This window comes from Triticum dicoccoides, chromosome 6B, assembly GCF_002162155.2.
Source record: "Triticum dicoccoides isolate Atlit2015 ecotype Zavitan chromosome 6B, WEW_v2.0, whole genome shotgun sequence".
In the NCBI taxonomy this organism is placed as follows: Eukaryota; Viridiplantae; Streptophyta; class Magnoliopsida; order Poales; family Poaceae; genus Triticum; species Triticum dicoccoides.
This window is the reverse complement of record NC_041391.1, coordinates 454,009,593-454,027,329: the sequence shown is the minus strand read 5'-3', so window position 1 is coordinate 454,027,329 and position 17,737 is coordinate 454,009,593.

Here is a 17,737-nt window from a genome sequence, read left to right as displayed (position 1 = left end):
TTTCCCTCAGTTTTGAGAACCAAGGTATCAATCCAGTAGGAGGCTCCTCAAAAGTCCCACGCACCTACACAAACAAACTGAGAACTCGCAACCAACGCAATAAAGGGGTTGTCAATCCCTTCACGGCCACTTGCGAAAGTGAGATCTAATAAAGATAGTATGATAAGATAAATATATTTTTGGTATTTTGTAATATAGATGCAAAAAGTAAAGATGCAAATAAAGGTAGATTGAAAGCAAATATGATAAGAGATAGACCCGGGGGCCATAGGTTTCACTAGAGACTTCTCTCGAGATAGCATAAGTATTACGGTGGGTGAACAAATTACTGTCGAGCAATTGATAGAAAAGCGCATAGTTATGAGATTATCTAGGCATGATCATGTATATAGGCATCACGTCCATAACAAGTAGACCGACTCCTGCCTACATCTACTACTATTACTCCACACATCGACCGACTCCTGCCTGCATCTAGAGTATTAAGTTCATAAGAACAGAGTAACGCATTAAGCAAGATGACATGATGTAGAGGGATAAACTCATGCAATATGATATAAACCCCATCTTGTTATCCTCGATGGCAACAATACAATACGTGCCTTGCAACCCTTTTTGTCACTGGGTAAGGACACCAGAAGATTGAACCCAAAGCTAAGCACTTCTCCCATGGCAAGAAAGACCAATCTAGTAGGCCAAACCAAACTGATAATTCAAAGAGACTTGCAAAGATAACGCAATCATACATAAAAGAATTCAGAGAAGAATCAAATATTATTCATAGATAAACTTGATCATAAACCCACAATTCATCGGATCTCGACAAACACACCGCAAAAAGAGTTTACATCGAATAGATCTCCGCAAGAGAGGGGGAGAACATTGTATTGAGATCCAAAAAGAGAGAAGAAGCCATCTAGCTAATAACTATGGACACATAGGTCTGTGGTAAACTACTCACAACTCATCGGAGGGGTAAGGATGTTGATGTAGAGGCCCTCCATGGTCGATTCCGCCTCCGGCAGAGTGTCGGCGAAGGCTCCAAGATGGGATCTCACGGATATAGAAGGTTACGGCGGTGGAAATTGTGTTTCGTGGTGCTCCTGGATGTTTTCAGGGTATGTAGGTATATATAGGAGGAAGAAGTACGTCGGTGGCCACCTGAGGGGCCCACGAGATAGGGGGCGCGCCCTACAGGGGGGGGGGCTCCTATCTCGTGGATTCCTCGGAAGCTTCTTGACTTGCACTCCAAGCTCTTCGGATCACGTTCGTTCCAAAAATCATGCTCCCGAAGGTTTCATTCTGTTTGGACTCCGTTTGATATTCCTTTCTTTGAAATACTGAAATAGGCAAAAAAAGAGCAATATGGGCTGGGCTTCCGGTTAGTAGGTTAGTCCCAAAAATGATATAAATGTGTAAAATAAAGCCCATAGACATCCAAAAGGGGTAATATAATAGCATGGAACAATCAAAAATTATAGATACGTTGGAGACGTATCAAGCATCCCCAAGCTTAATTCCTGCTCGTCCTCGAGTAGGTAAATGATAAAAAGAGAATTTTTGATGTGGAATGCTACCTAGCATAATTCTCAATGTAATTTTCTTTATTGTGGCATGAATGTTCAGATCCAAATGATACAAAATAAAAGTTCATATTAACATGAAAATGGTGATACTTCAAGCATACTAATCAAAGTAATCATGTCTTCTCAAAATAACATGGCTAAAGAAAGTTATCCCTACAAAATCATATATCTGGCTGTTGCTCTATCTTCATCACACAAAGTATTTAATCATGCACAACCCCGATGACAAGCCAAGCAATTGTTTCATACTTTAATAATCTCAAACTCTTTCAACTTTCACGCAATACATGAGCGTGAGCCATGGACATAGCACTATATGTGGAATAGAATGGTGGTTGTGGAGAAGACAAAAAGGAGAAGATAGTCTCACATCAACTAGGCGTATCGACGGGCTATGGAGATGCCCATCAATAGATATCAATGTGAGTGAGTAGGGATTGCCATGTAACGGATGCACTAGAGCTATAAATATATGAAAGCTCAACAAAAGAAACTAAGTGGGGTGCATCCAACTTGCTTGCTCACGAAGACCTAGGGCACTTTTGAGGAAGCCCATCATTGGAATATACAAGCCAAGTTCTATAATGAAAAATTCCCACTAGTATATGAAAGTGACAACATATGAGACTCTCTATCATGAAGATCATGGTGCTATTTTGAAGCACAAGTGTGGAAAAAGAGATAGTAGCATTGTCCCTTCTCTCTTTTTCTCTCATTTTATTATTATTTTCTTTTTTTTCTTTTTTTCTTTCTTTTCTTTTTTTTCTTTTTCTTTGGCCTTCTCTTTTTTTCTTTTTGGCCTTTCTATTTTATTTTATTTTGTAAAGTCCGAAGTCTCATCCCGACTTGTGGGGGAATCGTAGTCTTCATCATCCTTTCCTCACTAGGACAATGCTCTAATAATGAAGATCATCACACTTTTATGGATATACAACTCAAAGCTAGAACAAGATATGACTCTATATGAATGCCTCCGGCGGTATACCGGGATATGCAATGAATCAAGAGCGACATGTATGAAAATTATGAAGGTGGCCTTGCCACAAATACAATGTCAACTACATGATCATGCAAAAAGCAATATGACAAAAGTAATGCGTGTCATATGAACGGAACGGTGGAAAGTTGCATGGCAATATATCTCGGAATGGCTATGGAAATGCCATAATAGGTAGGTATGGTGGCTGTTTTGAGGAAGGTAAATGGTGGGTATATGGTACCGGCGAAAGTTGCACGGTACAAAATAGGCTAGCAATAATGGAAGGGTGAAAGGGTGCGTATAATCCCTGGACTCAACATTAATCAAAAGAACTCATGTACTTGTTGCAAAAATTTAGAAGTCATCAAAGACCAAAGCACTATGCGCATACTCCTAGGGGGCTAGATTGGTAGAAAAAAACCATCGCTCGTCCCCGACCGCCACTCATAAGAAAGACAATCAATAAATAAAATTGTGCTCCAACTTCATCATAAAGCGGTTCACAATACGTGCATGCTAAGGGAATCACAACCCTTAACACATGTATTTTTCATAATCACCTCAACTAGCATGACTCTAATATCACTACCTCCATATCTCAAAACAATTATCAAGCATCATATTGATCATAGCATCCAATTCTTTTCTATGATAGTTTTTATTATACCCAACTTGGATGCTCATCATTCTAGGACCAACTTTATGATCATAGAAAATACCATGATGTTCTAAAATACTCTCAAAATAATATAAATGAAGCATGAGAGGCTAGCAATTTCTTCAAAATTAAGACACCACCGTGCTCTAAAAGATATAAGTGAAGCACTAGAGCAAAAACTATCAAGCTCAAAAGATATAAGTGAAGCACATAGAGTATTCTAGCAAATTCTAATCAAATAGGCTTCTACCAAAAGGTGTGTACAGCAAGGATGATTGTGGTAAACTAAAAAGCAAAGACTAATATAATACTCGACGCTTCAAGCAAAACACATATCATGTAGCGAATAAAAATATAGCTCCAAGTAAAGTTACCAATGAACGAAGACGAAAGAGGGGATGCCTTCCTGGGGCATCCCCAAGCTTAGGTTTTTGGCTATTCTTGAATATCTTGGGGTGCCTTGGGCATCCCCAAGCTTAGGCTCTTGTCACTCCTTATTCCATAGTCCATAAAAGCTTTACCCAAAACTTGAAAACTTCACAACACAAAACTCAACAGGAAATCTTATAAGCTCCGTTAGCGAAAGAAAACAAAACCACCACATAAGGTACTGCAATCAACTCATTATTTATTTATTTTGGTGTTAAACCTACTTTATTCCAACTTACTTATGGTTTATAAACTAATTTACTAGCCATAGATGCATTGAAATAAGCAAACAACACACGAAAAACAGAATCTGTCAAAAACAGAACAGTCTGTAGAAATCTGTAACTAACGCAAACTTCTGGAACTCTAAAAATTCTACCAAAATAGGAAGTCCTGGACAATTCGTTTATTGAATAGAAGCAAAAAGAATAAACGCAAAAGCACGTTCCTGTGATTTAACAAAATTATATTCGTGCGCGCAAAGTTTCTGTTTTTCAGCAGAATCAAATCAACTATCATCGTAGGTTATCCTATAGGTTCTAATTGGCACAAACACTAATTAAAAGATAAAAACACATCTAAACAGAAGGTAGATGCAAGATTTATTACTAAACAGGAGCAAAAACAAAAAACATAAAGAAAATTGGGTTGCCTCCCAACTAGCGCTATCGTTTAACGCCCCTAGCTAGGCATAAAAGCAAGGATAGATCTAACGAATGCCATCTTTGGCACTAAATTCATAAGTAGCACGCATGATAGGTTCATAAGGTAATTTGACTTTCTTTCTTGGAAAGTGCTCCATGCCTTTCTTTAAGGGAAATTGGAATCTAATGTTCCCTTCCTTCGTATCAATAATCGCACCAATCGTTCTAAGGAAAGGTCTACCAAGAATAATAGGGCAAGAAAGACTACAATCTATATCAAGAACGATAAAATCTACGGGCACCAAATTTCTATTTGCAACAAGAAGAACATCATTGATCCTTCCCATAGGCTTTTTAACGGTGGAATCCGCAAGGTGCAAATTTAAAGAGCAATCATCAAGATCATGGAAACCTAGAATATCACATAAAGTTTTCGGAATCGTGGAAACACTAGCACCCAAATCACATAAAGCAAAACACTCATAATCTTTAATTCTAATCTTTATAGTAGGTTCTCACTCGTCATTAAGTTTTCTAGGATAGAAACTTCCAAATTAAGTTTTTCATCATAATATTGCATCAAGGCATCAAGAATATGTTTGGTAAAAGCTTTGTTGTGACTATAAGCATGAGGAGAATTAACAACAGATTACAACAAGGAAATACAACCATTTAAAGAGCAATTATCATAATCAAATTCCCTGAAATCCGAGATAGACAGTTCAATATTATTAGAAGTTGAGGATTCTCCAATCTCACTTTTACCAAATTTAGCATCAAGATCTAAAGACTTCGAATTCTTGGGACGCCTTCTAGGCAAGGTTGATTCATCATCACTCCCATAATCATCAAAATTCATATTGCAAAACATAGATCTAATCGGAGACGCATCAATAACTTTAAGATCCTCATCATTATTTTCATGGAAACTAGAAGAACACGCTTTTATAAAGCTTTCTTTTTTAGCACACAATCTAGCGGTTCTTTCCTTGCACTCGTCAATGGAAATTCTCATTACTTTGAGAGACTCATTTATATCATGCTTAGGAGAAGAAGATCCAAGTTTAAGAGAATTAACATCGAGCAAAAGTCTATCAACGTTCCTAGCCAAATAATCAACTTTGAGCGATTTTTCTTCAAGCAAAGCATTAAAATTCTTTTGAGAAATCATAAATTCTTTCACACTATTCTCAAAATCAGAGGGCATCTTATTAAAATTACCATAAGAGTTATTGTAGGAATTTCCATAATTGTTAGAGGGATTACTAGGGAACGGTCTAGCATTAAAGTTTCCAGCATTGTTTCCAAAACTATTCCTACCAATAAAATTCACATCCATAGATTCATTACTATTCTCAATCAAGGAAGAAAAAGGCATATAATTGGGATCAAGAGGAGTATTTTTAGTAGCAAACACCTTCATGAGGTCATCCATCTTTCCACCCAAAACATTGATTTCTTCTATAGCATGCACTTTTTTACTAGAAGATCTTTCGGTGTGCCGTTGAGAATAATTAGCCATAATATTATCAAGCAATTTTATAGCATCTCCTAACGTGATTTCCATAAATGTGCCTCCCGCGGCCGAATCTAAGAGATTTCTAGAAGCAAAGTTCAAACCGGCGTAAAAATTTTGTATGATCATCCAAAAATTCAAACCATGAGTAGGGTAATTGCGAAGCATCAATTTCATTCTTTCCCAAGATTGGGAAACATGCTCATGATCAAGTTGTTTAAAATTCATAATATCATTCCTAAGAGTGATGATCTTAGCGGGAGGAAAATACTTAGAGATAAAAGCATCTTTGCACTTGTTCCAAGAATCAATACTATTTTTAGGCAAATACGAAAACCAAACTTTAGCACGATCTCTAAGTGAAAACGAAAATAACTTCAATTTGACAATAGTGTTATCCGTATCTTTCTTCTTTTGCATATCACACAAATCAACTAAGTTGTTTAGATGAGTAGCGGCATCTTCACTAGGAAGGCCGGCGAATTGATCTTTCATAACAAGATTCAGCAAAGCAGTATTGATTTCAAGACTCAACATCATTAAGAGGAGCAATCGGAGTACTAAGGAAATCATTATTATTGGTATTCGAGAAATCACACAATTTGGTATTATCTTGCGCCATGGCAACAAGTAATCCAACACACAAGCAAACAGAAAAACGGCAAGCGAAAGAGAGGAGGAGATTGGGAAAGAGAGGGCGAATAAAACGGCAAGGGTGAAGTGGGGGAGAGGAAAACAAGAGGCAAATGGCAAATAATGTAAATGCGAGGGAGATGGGTTTGTGATGGGTACTTGGTATGTCTTGACTTGAGCGAAGACCTCCCCGGCAACGGCGCCGGAAATCCTTCTTGCTACGTCTTGAGCTTGCGTTGGTTTTCCTCGAAGAGGAGAGGGTGATGCAGCAAGTGTAGCATAAGTATTTCCCTTAGTTTTGAGAACCAAGGTATCAATCCAGTAGGAGGCTCCTCAAAAGTCCCACGCACCTACACAAACAAACTGAGACCTCGCAACCAATGCAATAAAGGGGTTGTCCCTTCATGGCCACTTGCGAAAGTGAGATCTAATAAAGATAGTATGATAAGATAAATATATTTTTGGTAATTTGTAATATAGATGCAAAAAGTAAAGATGCAAATAAGGGTAGATTGAAAGCAAATATGATAAGAGCTAGACCCGGGGGCCATAGGTTTCACTAGAGGCTTCTCTCGAGATAGCAGAAGTATTACGGTGGGTGAACAAATTACTGTCGAGCAATTTATAGAAAAGCGCGTAATTATGAGATTATCTAGGCATGATCATGTATATAGGCATCACGTCCATAACAAGTAGACCGACTCCTGCCTGCATCTACTACTATTACTCCACACATCGACCGACTCCTGCTTGCATCTAGAGTATTAAGTTCATAAGAACAGAGTAACGCATTAAGCAATATGACATGATGTAGAGAGATAAACTCATGCAATATGATATAAACCCCATCTTGTTATCCTCGATGGCAACAATACAATACGTGCCTTGCAACCCTTTCTGTCACTGGGTAAGGACACCACAAGATTGAACTCAAAGCTAAGCACTTCTCCCATGGCAAGAAAGACCAATCTAGTAGGCCAAACCAAACTGACAATTTGAAGAGACTTGCAAACACAACTCAATCATACATAAAAGAATTCAGAGAAGATTCAAATATTATTCATAGATAGACTTGATCATAAACCCACAATTCATTGGATCTCGACAAACACACCGCAAAAGGAGTTTACATCGAATAGATCTCCACAAGAGAGGGGGGGGGACATTGTATTGAGATCCAAAAAGAGAGAATAAGCCATCTAGCTAATAACTATGGAAGGTCTGTGGTAAACTACTCACAACTCATCGGAGGGACAAGGATGTTGATGTAGAGGCCCTCCACGGTCGATTCCCCTCCGGTAGAGTGCCGGCGAAGGCTCCAAGATGGGATCTCGCGGATACAGAAGGTTACGGCGGTGGAAATTGTGTTTCGTGGTGCTCCTGGATGTTTTCGGGGTACGTATGTATATATAGGAGGAAGAAGTACGTCAGTGGCCGCCCGAGGGGCCCACATGACAGGGGGCGCGGCCTCCTATCTCGTGGCTTCCTCGGAAGCTTCTTGACTTGCACTCCAAGCTCTCCGGATCACGTTCGTTCCAAAAATCACGCTCCCGAAGGTTTCATTCCATTTGGACTCTGTTTGATATTCCTTTTCTTCGAAATACTGAAATAGGCAAAAAACAACAATATGGGCTGGGCCTCCGGTTAGTAGGTTAGTCCCAAAAATGATATAAATGTGTAAAATAAAGCCCATAGACATCCAAAAGGGGTAATATAATAGCATGGAACAATCAAAAATTATAGATACGTTGGAGACGTATCATAGACATGACCGAGACATGTCTCCGATCAATAACCAATAGCGGAACCTAGATGCTCATATTGGCTCCTACATATTCTACGAAGATATTTATCGGTCAAACCGCATAACAACATACGTTGTTCCCTTTGTCATCGGTATGTTACTTGCCCGAGATTCAATCGTCGGTATCTGTAGGACCTTGAAGTATGTCTAGAGGGGGGGTGATTAGACTACTTGACCAATTAAAACTTAACCTTTTCCCAATTTTAGAGTTTGGCAGATTTTAGCTATCTTAGGACAAGTCAAGCAATCATCACACAATTCAAGCAAGCATGCAAAGAGTATATGGACAGCGGAAATTAAAGCATGCAACTTGCAAGAAAGTAAAGGGAAGGGTTTGGAGGATTCAAATGCAATTGGAGACACAGATGCTTTTGGCGTGGTTTCGATAGGTGGTGCTATCGTACATCCACGTTGATGGAGACTTCAACCCACGAAGGGTAACGGTTGCGCGAGTCCACGGAGGGCTCCACCCACGAAGGGTCCACGAAGAAGCAACCTTGTCTATCCCACCATGGCCGTTGCCCATGAAGGACTTGCCTCACTAGCGGTAGATCTTCATGAAGTAGGCGATCTCCTTGCCCTTACAAACTCCTTGGTTCAACTCCACAATCTTGTCGGAGGCTCCCAAGTGACACCTAGCCAATCTAGGAGACACCACTCTCCAAGAAGTAACAAATGGTGCATTGATAATGAACTCCTTGCTCTTGTGCTTCAAATGATAGTCTCCCCAACACTCAACTCTCTCTCATAGGATTTGGATCTGGTGGAAAGAAGATTTGAGTGGAAAGAAAATTGGGGAAGGCTAGAGATCAAGATTCATATGGTAGGAATGGAATATCTTGGCCTCAACACATGAGTAGGTGGTTCTCTCTCAGAAATGGTAAGTTGGAAATGTAGGTTTGTTCTGATGGCTCTCTCCACTAATGAAGAGGAGGTGGAGGGGTATATATAGCCTCCACACAAAATCTAACCGTTACACACAATTTACCAAACTCGGTAGGACCGATTCAACAGACTCGGTCGGACCGATTTAGTAAACCTAGTGACCGTTAGGATTTTCGGTGGGCCGACATGCAACTCGGTACGACCGATTTGATTAGGGTTAGGGCATAACGTAATCTCGGTGAGACCGATTACACAAACTCGGTTGGACCGATTTTGGTAATAAGCCTTCCAGAGAGTTGGTCAGGTAAACTCGGTGGGACCGATTTGCTCTTTTCAGTGAGACCGAAATGTTACAAAAGGGAAACAGAGAGTTTACATTGCAATCTCGGTGGGACCGATCGCTCACTTCGGTTAGACCGAAACGTTACGAAGGAAAACAGGGAGATTACAATCCCATCTCGGTGAGACCGAGATCCCTATCGGTAGGACTGATTTGCCTAGGGTTTGTGGCAGTGGCTATGACATTAGAACTCGGTGGCGCCGGATAGAAAGAATCGGTGTGACCGACTTTGGCTTTAGGTTTAGGTCATTTGTGGATGTGAGAAAGTAGTTGAGGGTTTTTGGAGCATATCACCAAGCACATGAAGCAAGAGGCTCATTAAGCAACACCTCATCCCTCCTTGATAGTATTGGCTTTTCCTATAGACTCAATGTGATCTTGGATCACTAAAATGTAAAATGAAGAGTCTTGAGCTTTTGAGCTTGAGCCAATCCTTTGGCATTAGTATTTTGAGGGATCCACTTTCATCATCCATGCCATGCCATTCATTGAGCTTTCCTGAAATAATAGTCTTGGAATAGCATTAGCTCAATGAGGTATATGTTGTTATGAATTACCAAAACCACCTAGGGATAGTTGCACTTTCAATCTCCCCCTTTTTGGTAATTAATGACAACATATAGATCAAAGCTTCGACAAATGATAATAAGATTGAACAACATCGTCGCTTTGAGAAGTATGTGATAAGCAAGAGCTCCCCCTAAATTTGTGCATAGTTTAAGATTTGCTTTGGACTGCAAATGCACAAGGAATTAGGCTCATGGGTTACTCTTCCATGTCACATACATCTTGGTGGAGCGCTCAAAATGATAAAGATTGAATACATGCACTCATCACCAAGCAAAGTGAATGATCACATATGGATAAGATAAGATAATATCATCAAACATGCATAAGTGTAGCTTATGATCAAACACGTGATCATCAATGTCTCACAAAAACAGCATAGTATCTCAAGCAATCAAAAGCAAACAAGTTTAACCACCAAAGCAAGAGAGAACAAAAGCAACACACTCTCTCTCTCTCTCTCGAAGCCTATGATCTATACATTTTTCTCCCCCTTTGGCAACAAGTTACCAAAAAGTTCATAGAAAATGCATAGTGCTAGATCGACTCTTAGGCTTGATCTTCAGGTGGTGGTGTCCGGATAACTCCAAGAACGAAGGCAATAGTTGAAGTAGAGGGAGCTGGAGGAGTTGGTGCTGGAGCTGGTTGCACTGGAGCTGTAGGAGTTGTAGCTGGTGCAGATGATGTGGCTCTGGTGTCTGTCATAGGCACTGCAACTGACCTCTGAGCTCTAGGCACTCTGGCAAATACATTAGTGGTAGTCTTGCCCTTCCTCTCCTGCATGTCATCCTATAGCTGCTCCACAACTAACTGAATCTCAGTTACTTTGACATCTAGATCATAGAATTTTTGTTCCATGATTCTTTCCAAGCTCTTCTAATTTTGAGTGAGGGTGGCCAATCCCTTCTCAATCCTCAGTGTTGATGCTATCAAGTAACCAAGCTGCTCCTGCTTGTTCTTCAAAAAATACTTAGATGCCTCCTCTTGAGTTGGCATCTTGGCAGCCTTCTCTTTCCTTGCCTTCTCCTTATTCTCTTGAGCTTGTACTAATGATGGTTCATTCTCATTCATGACAACCTAATTGTCCTCAAAGTCTGGATAGAGAGGAAAATGTTCCTTATCCAATAGATATTTTCCTGTGCCCATCTTTGAGTTAATCAACTCTTGAATCTGAGGGGCATATCCACAACTCCTCTTTTGTTCTGCTGCAGTCCTCTTAATGGTCTCAACCATAAGGCTCATGACCTTGAATTTCTGTGGCACATCAAACAAATGCAACATGTTGATTGCATGCCCTCTAATCATGTTGTGGTCACCAGACCTAGGCAACAGAGTGTGCCTTAGGATCGAGTTGATTGTTGGCAGCCCTGACAGAAGAAAGTGGACTGACCCAAACTTATGTGTCTCGATGGCTTTGTCTGGGATCTCCTTGTACATGTGTACCATGGAATTGTGGTCCATCTTCTTCTTGGCATAGACATCCAAGTCATCTCCACTCTCCTTTGGGGCATTGATCAGTTTTGCCCACTCCTCAACGGTTGACTGGTACCTTGTACTTTCAGACATCCAAACTATCCTCCCATCTGGATAGAAGTGTGCTGTGGAGTAGAATTGCATAATGAGTTCATCATTCCAGTTGGTGAGCTTTTGCCCAACAAAATCTGCAACTCCACAAGCAACAAAACTGTCTTGCACTCCAGGATAGTGTTCTTCATTTTCTTTCATGTAGGTCTAGTCGACCCACCTCATATCACACACTATGGGCTTCTTGTCCAACAAGATTGTCTCATAGAAGTCCTGTTGTTCCTTGGTATGGAACCTGTAATCAATAGCAGTTCTTCTCCTTGTGGCATATGGATCTGTCATCCTCCATAGCCTCAACCCTGAGTCTCTTCTGATTTTCATGTCCTCAGCCACAGGATGGGCATCATTATGGTCTGGTATATTGGGCTTGAGCTTCCTCAGGACTTGTCCTTCTTCATCTTCCTCATCAGCAACTTTAGGCACTGGGGCCTTGTTCTTCTCAGCAGCTGGAATACTCCTGGTATTCCTCTTTGGTGCAAGCTTGGGCTTGGGGGCAGCTTTGGGTGCTTCCTTGGGCTTTGATGTTGCAGCCCCTGACTTAATTACATCACCCATAAGCTTTTGTGCCTTGGGTGCTGGTGCAATAACCTCTTCTTCCTCTTCAGAGTCTCTCCTCATTGAGAGATTTCCAAGAACCTGGGCAGTGGTGGTTCTGGCTCTCTTCTTCTTCTTATCCTGAGCAGCAGCTTCATCTTCTGATTCAATGGTAAACTTCATGGTTTCTCCAGTAGGAACTTTCTTGGGTTTGGAAGTTGTGACTCTCTTTGCAGGTGCCTCTTTGGGCTCAGACTTCTCAGGCACTTGAGTAGATCTTCTGACCTTCAGCATAGGTGTCCTCTTGGCAGGAACCTTCCTATTGAGTCCAGGTTTAGTGTTCTGTGCTGAGGCATACTCCTTTTTGAGCACTACCTTCTTGGAGGTAGCCTCATCCTCTTCTACTCTATAATCCTCATCCTCAGAATCTGAGGTTCTCTTCTTCCTTGTCCTGGTGGCAGCTTTAGGCAGGTTGCTTGGGGTGCTCCTGCTGCCTTCATCTGAAGTGCTAGAGGGACTAGTGCCCTCACTCATGTGATTGTGGTCTTCTGACCTGTTCTGACTATCACTTTGGTCTGACATGCTGCAAATCACTGACTGCTGACCCTGTGAAGAGTTATAGATAAGATAGAGTGGATGAACATCACAAAATGCAGAGATTTTTGCAAAAGAATGATTTAAAAATTCAGTTTTTGTTTTCCACAGAAAGCATTTCGGATCAACCGATTTTCAAACTCAGTGATACCGAAGCAGTTTTGGAACCTAAACTGATGAACTCGGTTGGACCGAGTCATAGTTCGGTGGCACCAAGACTGCTAGGGTTTCACAAAGTCCTAAAATCGGTCTCACCGATTAGCAATTCTCGGTCAGACCAAGAGTTACTAGTGCAATGGCGTTAGCCAAATCGGTGGGACCGAGTTTTTCAACTCGGTGGGTCCGAGATGGTTTCGGCGGAAACCTAACCCTAAATTTTCAAATCTCATCTAATCTAAGGATTGCATTGACTGGATAGGAGTGTTTCAATCGTGGCTAGAATCATTAAGAACACAATGTGCTAGGAATCGGACGAGGATAGCACTGTGATCGAGTACATACCCTAGCTTGGTGATGAACTCGCTACGGCGGCAACGGCGGGGGTGAAATCCGTTGACGGCGGCGGAGACCGGCGACAGGAGGCGGCTGGCAATGAGGAGACGATCTGGAGACCCTGGAGGCAGAGCAAGCTATTGCGCGGGCGAAGAGGTTCGGAGAAATTTCCAAATTTTTGCCCGTGACTATATATAGCCCGACCCTGTCGGTGTGGCCGAGTGGAACGACTCGGTGTGACCGAAAAGTTCAAATCGGTTCCACCGAGATTGAAAACCTAAATCGACTTAGTGATCTCGGTAGGACCGAAATGGAGGAATCGTTCAGACCGAGAGTCACAAAGAAGTTTTGGAAGTTTAAGTCTATGACTTAATCGGGGACTCCGAGTGCTCCTCACACAGAGTGGTTCGAATCTGACTTGATCAAATTTTGTGATGTAGCATGAATAGAGTTTGAGACGAGAAAAGCATAGATAGATAGAGAAGGTTCTTAGGCATTCTTGTCCATCCACTTGGCAAAAAGAAAAAGAAGCCAGTCACTCAAAACAACAAGTGGATGTCCTTGAATGAGTAAAATATGCATCAGCATGCTCACACAATAAGATGGCAAATGAAATATGTGGCAAAACATGCACAACCAATTCTAGCATCTATCAAACAATTGGCAATGACTAGGTCATCTATATATGAGTATATTGACTTAGGAGTCAAATGAAAACATTTGATCATAGGTCATACTCATTGTTTAAGCTTAAGTGGGGTTACCACTTTTACATAATGCATTGATGTGTTCACACCATTAGAGTTGCTTTGACTCAATTCTTAGAGTTAAGCTTCCCCTAGATGTGAGATCCCCTTTTAGAGGGATGAACTAACCTTGGGTTTTGTCGATGATGACTTCATGTAGGTGTTGAAGATGTGGGTGCTCAATGTTGATGTAGATCATTTGGAGCAATCCTTTGGAGTGAGTTGCACTTTCAACATACCTACATGGGTTAGTCCCACAAGGAACAAACAAGAATATCCATAGACATAGAGTGAAGCATACACAAGATGATGTCCATGAAATCATTAGGTTACCTTGTCCCTTGCCTTACCAACATTAGGGTTTGTGACTCCTTGAACTAGTGCAAGATGTGTAAGTTGATTGCACTTGTCCTTGCCATAATTATATGAGTGAAGAATGTTGGCGGAGTCACCCTCAAGAACTCTCTAGTTCTTCTTCTTCGGGATCCACATCATATTGATGGGAATCCTTGGAGTTGTAGTTGTACTTGATGAAGTAGAACTTGACGTAGTCTTGGGAACCCACTTGACCGAGACCTTAGGTGCTTCTTCAAATGCATCAATCTCTTCTTGAAGCTTGTCCTTGCCTTTGTTCTTGTGGTCTTGTGGTGGAAGATCATCTTGTGCTTGTGTTCCTTTGAAGGAAGTAGGATCATACTTCTCTTGTTGAGGAACAAAATTCGTCTTGGGGTATTGATCTTCTTCCCACTCAACTCCATTGGCATTGAACATTCGTTCAAAACCAACACCTTGATTCTTCCTGTGCCTTCCTTGCTTGCGTACAATCTCCTCGAATTGCTTACTCCCTGCAAGGCTCTTGTAAACACCTTTCTCTATAATTCCCTTCAATAAGCTATTTTCTTGCTCAAGTGTAACTTGGCTAAGAGAATCATTAGTGGAATCAAGAGAACTACTAGAAGCAACAATATTGGATTTGACATTATTATTGTTACTACTAGAGGAAGTATCTTTCTTGTACTTGTTACTAGACTTGACTTGAGGCATGTAAGTAGATAAGAGTAAACGCTTGGCAATGTAAGAGGAACTTTTCTTACGGAGATCATCACTGATTGCTTTTAAGAACTCATGCTCTTGCTCAAGATTGAGCTTTTCAAAGCGTAACTTCTCATGAGCCCTTAAAAGTTCTTGATGATCTTCGAAGATAGTTTCATGAGCTAACTTAAGAGTGTTTAGTTCTTTAGTTAGAAGCTCAATCTTCTCCTTATCATTGTCATTCGTTTTATCTTGATTAGCATGATTAATTGACGTTTCATCATAGTATTCATCACTAGAGTTGTCAACAAGTAAATCATCATCCACAAGTAAGTCATCTTCATCACTATTGAAATCAACATACTCAGGATGTGTTACCTTTGGACTTGTCCTTCCTTTCCGAATCCTTGCTTCTCTGTGAGGGTCTTCGTTCATAACGATCATCTCTACTCCTCCTCTCTCTTGGTGGTGATTCTTCTCTTTTGCTTCTTCTTCTTGGAGAATCTTCTCTTCTTTTGTAGGGTGTCGTACACTCATTGGAATAGTGTCTGGGTCTCCCACAATTGTAGCAATTTCGCTCTCGACTAGAAGATCTTTTGTCATTGTAAGACCTTGACTTGGAGCTTCTTTCTTTGCTTCTACTCTTGTAGAATTTGTTGAAGTTCTTCACCATTAAGCTCAATTCTTCATTGATGGTTTGTTTCTCACTTGATGATGTGGGGGCTTCACCTGAGGCTTTGTAAGCACCGCTTGACTTGTTGTGAAGTTCCTCCTTATCCTTAAGTGACATCTCATGAGCAACAATTCTTTCAATGACTTCCGTTGGCTTGAGATCTTTGTAGTTTGGCATCATTTGGATCAATGGGCACATGGTATCATACTTTCCATCCAATGCTCTTAGGATCTTCTTGATGATGAATCTGTCGGTCATCTCTTCACTCCCTAAGCCGGCAATCTCATTTGTGATAAGTGCAAGCCTAGAGTACATTTCAGCGACACCTTCACCATCCTTCATTTTGAACTTGTCAAGATGACTTTGGAGCACATCCAACTTGGATTCCTTGACGGAGTTGGTACCTTCATGCATATCAATCAAAGTACCCAAATTTCCTTTGCATTCTCAAGACGGCTGATTTTGTTGAATTCTTTGGGGCACAATCCGTTGAAGATGATATCACAAGCTTGAGCGTTGTATTGCAGCATCTTCAATTCTTCCGCATTAGCTTCACGGTTCGGCTCTCTCCCATCAAAGAATTCACCTTGCAAGCCAATACAAATAATTGCCCAAACGGCGGGGTTATGTCCGAGAATATGCATTTTCATCTTATGCTTCCAACTAGCAAAATTAGTACCATCAAAGTAAGGACCTCTACAGTGATAATTTCCCTCACTAGACGCCATACTCTCCTAGGTTGTGAAACCAAGGCTATGACCACCAAAAGCTATGGGAATCAAAGCAAATGGAGACCAAAGCTCTGATACCACTTGTAGGACCTTGAATTATGTCTAGAGGGGGGTGATTAGACTACTTGACCAATTAAAACTTAACCTTTTCCCAATTTTAGAGTTTGGCAGATTTTAGCTATCTTAGGACAAGTCAAGCAATCATCACACAAATTCAAGCAAGCATGCAAAGAGTATATGGGCAGCGGAAATTAAAGCATGCAACTTGCAAGAAAGTAAAGGGAAGGGTTTGGAGGATTCAAACGCAATTGGAGACACGGATGTTTTTGGCGTGGTTTCGATAGGTGGTGCTATCGTACATCCACGTTAATGGAGACTTCAACCCACGAAGGGTAACGGTTGCGCGAGTCCACGGAGGGCTCCACCCACGAAGGGTCCACGAAGAAGCAACCTTGTCTATCCCACCATGGCCATCGCCCACGAAGGACTTGCCTCACTAGCGGTAGATCTTCACGAAGTAGGCGATCTCCTTGCCCTTACAAACTCCTTGGTTCAACTCCACAATCTTGTCGGAGGCTGCCAAGTGATACCTAGCCAATCTAGGAGACACCACTCTCCAAGAAGTAACAAATGGTGCGTTGATAATGAACTCCTTGCTCTTGTGCTTCAAATGATAGTCTCCCCAACACTCAACTCTCTCTCATAGGATTTGGATCTGGTGGAAAGAAGATTTGAGTGGAAAGCAACTTGGGGAAGGCTAGAGATCAAGATTCATATGGTAGGAATGGAATACCTTGGCCTCAACACATGAGTAGGTGGTTCTCTCTCAGAAATGGTAAGTTGGAAGTGTAGGTTTGTTCTGATGGCTCTCTCCACTAATGAAGACGAGGGGTATATATAGCCTCCACACAAAATCTAACCGTTACACACAATTTACCAAACTCGGTGGGACCGATTCAACAGACTCGGTCGGACCGATTTAGTAAACCTAGTGACCGTTAGGATTTTCGGTGGGACCGACATGCAACTCGGTACGACCGATTTGATTAGGGTTAGGGCATAACGTAATCTCGGTGAGACCGATTACACAAACTCGGTTGGACCGATTTTGGTAATAAGCCTTCCAGAGAGTTGGTCAGGTAAACTCGGTGGGACCGATTTGCTCTTTTCGGTGAGACCGAAATGTTACAAATGGAAAACAGAGAGTTTACATTGCAATCTCGGTGGGACCGATCGCTCACTTCGGTTAGATCGAAACGTTACGAAGGGAAACAGAGAGATTACAATCCCATCTCGGTGAGACCGAGATC